Raw genomic sequence first — 4,724 nt, 5'->3', positions numbered from 1 at the left:
TTATATGTATGTATATACATATACATAAACATATACATATGTATACATATGCACATTTATGTGTCTGTGAATAACTAATACCTCTTGTATAAGTTATATATAAACAAGTATTTACAAAATTTTCATATTGTTATTAATAAGTCAATTTGACTTTAAGGAAGTCTTGAGATCTTCCAGAGTTTCATTCTTTATGAAGATATGTGTTTCATCTATCAGAATTAAATATGAAATGAGGCGCCAGTATAAATCTGGCTCAGTTACAGATGAACAGATGGCACGTACTCAAGCAGCAAGGGGAACTTGATTCACAGATATAAAGTGATTAAAATGCAAACAATAAAGTTGTTTTTTATATAATTTATTTCCAAATGAAGACATTATTTCAGAAACTTAAATGCTCAGTTTGATTTTTTTTTTTTTAAACTTCCACATCTTGAAAGCTAATTTTATTCCAGCCAGCTCTGGGAAAACTCTTTTTCAGAAGTCATCTGGATGGCTGCCACTGCCTTTTCCTAAATACAAAAGAGTGAAAAACAAAACATTTAGAGGAGTAATACTGAAAGCTAACTACTGTCTAAATATTAAGAAACTTCACTTCCACTATTTAAAACAGTGCAGCTCACTTGAGCATTATAGGCAAAGAATGTAGCTCCTGTTGCTAAGAAATAAGGCTCCAGAGATGCATGGATCTAATGTGAGAAAGGAATACTTTACTCTTCAGCTAACTTTGAAGTATTGTGAGTCACCCATAATGATTCATATTTGTCATTATCTGGCTATTCAGAGGATGTTTCTTTCTGTACTGTTCAAGTCACAAGTCTAGGAGGACACCGGAGGCAGCAAATGTCTGAGAATTAGATGTCTCATATTACATCCTGGGTGGTAGAATCCTGGAGTACTATACCATGATACAGAAGACATGAAAAAGCCTTTAGATGTTTATATTAAAATGTCATGCACGTATGTGTGCTCATACATACACACACACACACACACACACACACACACACACACAAATGAATTGAAATAAGAAGTAATAATGTAACCCAAGAAAAGACAAGCTCCCTTTCATCCCTTCTACCCCTCCCACCCAGTCCTTGCTGCTGGAGAATACCCTAGTTGGTCTGCTCCCATGAAGACTCCATATCCTGATCCATCCTAGAGGACCCGCTGTACTCAGAGCAGTTATCTGAAGGCCACCCAGGAGATCTACTGCAGCCAGGGCAACAGATCAGCAGCATCTTTGCCCCTGTAAGGAGCCCCCAGTTGAAAGGCCCCACATGTGGTTAGATACAGAAAGGGTAACAGGCCTACAAGAAGATCTGAATTAACCTAGGGATAAAAGGCAGACTCCATATAATCACCCAGACCAACAAACACCTGGGATATCCAGATGTCAAAAGACAAGCACAAGACCATAAACAACAGAACCTAAAAGATGTGGGCATCATCAGAACCCAGTTCTCCCACCACAGCAATCCCTGAATGTCAGGAATCTGTCCTAAAATCCTATCTCATGAATATAATAGAGTCCTTTAAGGAGAATGTCAATAACTCATTGAAAGAAATACAGGAAAACAGTTAAACATGTGAAGGAATTAAATAAAATGATCCAAGACCTAAAAGTGGAAGTATAAACTATAAAGAAAACACAAATGGAGACAAACCTGGAAATGACAACACCTAGGAAAGAGATCAGGAATTACAGATGTAAGTATTGCCAGCAGAATACAAGAGATAGAAGAGAGAATCTCAGGTGTAGAATATACAGTAAAGAGATTGACACAACTGTCAAAGAAAATTCAAAACATAAAATACTCCTAACCCAAAGCATCCAGAAAATTCAGGACACAATGAAAAGACCAAATCTAGGAATAATCAGAATAGAGAAGAACGAAGATTCCCAACTCAAAGGACCTGAAAATGTCTTCAACAAAACCATAGAAGAAAACTTCCCCAACCTAAAGAAAGGGATGTCCATAAAGGTACAAGAAGGCTATAGAGCCCCAAATAAATGGGACCAGAAAAGAAAATCTTCTAGTCACGTAATTATCAAAACACTAAATGCACAAAACAAAGAAAGAATATTAAAAGCTGCAAGGGAAAAAGTCTAAGAAACATAAAAAGGTAGACCTATCAGAATTACACCAGTCTTCTCAATAGAGATTATGAAACCAGAAGAGCCTGGTCAGAGGTCATGCAGACTCTAAGAGAACACAAATGTCAGCCCACGCTACTATATACAACAAAACTCTCAATCAACGTCCATGGAGAAACCAAAATATTCCAGGACAAAAACAAATTCAAACAGTATCTATCTATCAATCCAGCCCTACAAAGGATCCTGGAAGGAAAACTTCAACACAAGGAAGATAACTGCACCAAAGAAAGGACAAGATATTAAGCATCTCACAACAAAGTCAAAAGCAGAGAGCCACAAGCACATAAAGCCACTACAAAAACAAACACACCAGGAATCAACAGTCACCTCCCTTTAATATCTCTCAATATTAATGGACTAAACTCACCTATAAAAACATATAAGCTAACAGACTGAATGTACAAACAAGATCCATCCTTTTACTGCATACAAGAAACAGTTCAATAACAAATACAGACACTCTTTCAGAGTCAAAGGATGGGAAAAAAGTCTTCCAAGCAAATGGTCCCAGAAAACAAGCAGGAGTTGCCATTCTAATATCCAACAAAATAAATTTTCAACCAAAAGATATTAGGCGTGATGAAGAAGGATACTTCATATTCATGAAAGGGGAAAACCAACCAAGAGAAAGTATCAATTCTGAACATCTATGCCCCAAATGCAAGGGCTCCCACATTCATAAAAGAAACTACTAAAGCTCAAAACACACATTGAACCCCACACAATAATAGTGGGAGATTTAAAAACCCCACCCTCACCAATGGACAGGCCATTAAAATAGAAACTAAACAAAGACATGGTGAAACTAAGAGAGACTATGAACCAAATGGATTTAACAACAACAAAAAAAAGAATATACCTTCTTCTCAGCATCTCATGGTACCTTCTCCAAACTGAACATATTATTTGTCACAAAACAACCTTCAACTGATGCAAGAAAATTGAAATAATACCTCGCATCCTATCAGATCACCATGCCCTAAGGCTGTTCTTCAATAACACCAAAAGCTACAGAAAGTCCACATACACATGGAAACTCAATTACTCTTTATTCAATGATAACTTGGTCAGGAAAGAAAATAGGAAAGAAAGAGAGAAAGAAAAAAAAAAGAAGAAATTTAAGACTTCCTGGAATTTAATGTCTGTATTTGAACAATGGATAGTGTAAACCTTTAAAATAAATTTTGGTTATTTCTTTTATTGTTGAGATTATGACATAATTACATCATTCTCTATCAACTTAAAATGTAACATTTTCTTTAGCAGTTTTGTACATGCATACAATACATTCTGATTACTCTTAGATCCCAGTCTCTGTCTTCCTCTCACCCTCTCATCTGCACTTCCTTGCTGGAGATATCTTTCATATATTCATTTCTTTTTGTTTTGTTTTGTTTTGTTTTGTTTTGTTTTGTTACCATGCTGTTGAACAAACACCATCTATGTGACCATAGGTTTTTGGAACTGTTAAAGAGAGCCTGGTGGCTTGTCCATGGGTACATCATTGAATCAATGTCTCTCCCCAAGAACCACCATTTTCCAATAGTTCAGCTAAAAAGAAATAGGGCCCCATGAGCCTTTCCAAGACCCAGGGTCAACTAATGAGGAGTTCAGCTTCGTGCAGGAGGAATGGAGACAATCTCAGCTACTCTAGAGTCATTATTGTAATGGTTAGGAAATCCTCAAAAGATATCCCTTTGTCTTTTTATCTGGCTCTTCAGTTCTTTCCTACCTCTCTTCTCCAATGTTTTTTAAGCACTGGAATTTATGAAAACCTAATAAATATATCTAATATTTGTATAAGTACCCCTGAGGAGAAAAGTAAAGCAAAATGTGTATGTAAATAATAGCTGGAAATGCTCTAAGTTTGGCAAGAAATACAAGCCTAAAAATTTTAGAGAATAAGTGAGACCCAAAGCAAATATCAAGAAAACTAAGGACAAAGAAAAATTCAAAATAATTAAGAAATACCCCACACTCAGATGAAATTAATTCAAGAACAATTGGATCTTCATCAGAAATCTTGGAGATTAAAAAAGGGGGAGTATGAACAATTTTCAAGTGAATTTTGAACTCAGAAATAAAACATCCTTGAAGAAGGAAGTAAAAATCATCAGCTTCTCAAAAGAAGGAAAGAAAAAGGCTTTTTCCAGTAAATCCAGCTTTGAAAACAATTACCTGTCAGAAGGTCTCCAATGTGAAGTCAAAGTATATGAACAGGAACTTTGTACTACTAGGAAGGAGGACAGAAAATTTTGCATTACAGAAATAAAGGCAACAGTATTTTGTATGTGTGTGTGTGTGTTAATATATATATATATATATATGCATGTATATATATATATATATATATATATATATATATATATATATATATATATATATATATATATATATATATATGAGAAATCCATCAACTTTCCTCCTCTTGAGTCTTGAAACTATGTTGAATAAATGAGAGAGATTTTGTGATGTAGGAAAAATATTTACACAATAAATCAACTCTATGGTGTAAATACTTTTTCTATTTTCTTTTTAAAGAGGGAATTTCTCTCTCCCCTTC

The 4,724-nt window shown here is 35.0% G+C and overlaps 1 long non-coding RNA gene across 1 annotated transcript in view; it reads right to left on the bottom strand.

The window, feature by feature from the left end:
• Nucleotides 1–342: 342 nt before the first annotated feature.
• Nucleotides 343–4,724, bottom strand: part of LOC116095360 — a 14,538-nt gene continuing 10,156 nt past the window's right edge. The window contains exons 3-4 of the long non-coding RNA XR_004120571.1: nt 4,340–4,394; nt 343–512 (exon numbers count right to left, since the gene is read on the bottom strand). This is a non-coding gene — a long non-coding RNA (uncharacterized LOC116095360). The remainder of the gene's footprint in view (nt 513–4,339; nt 4,395–4,724) is intronic.

The sequence above is a fragment of the Mastomys coucha genome, unplaced genomic scaffold (genome assembly GCF_008632895.1).
Source record: "Mastomys coucha isolate ucsf_1 unplaced genomic scaffold, UCSF_Mcou_1 pScaffold18, whole genome shotgun sequence".
NCBI lineage: Eukaryota > Metazoa > Chordata > Mammalia > Rodentia > Muridae > Mastomys > Mastomys coucha.
Note: the sequence above shows the minus strand (reverse complement) of the source record. Positions and strands in the feature narration are given on the sequence as shown.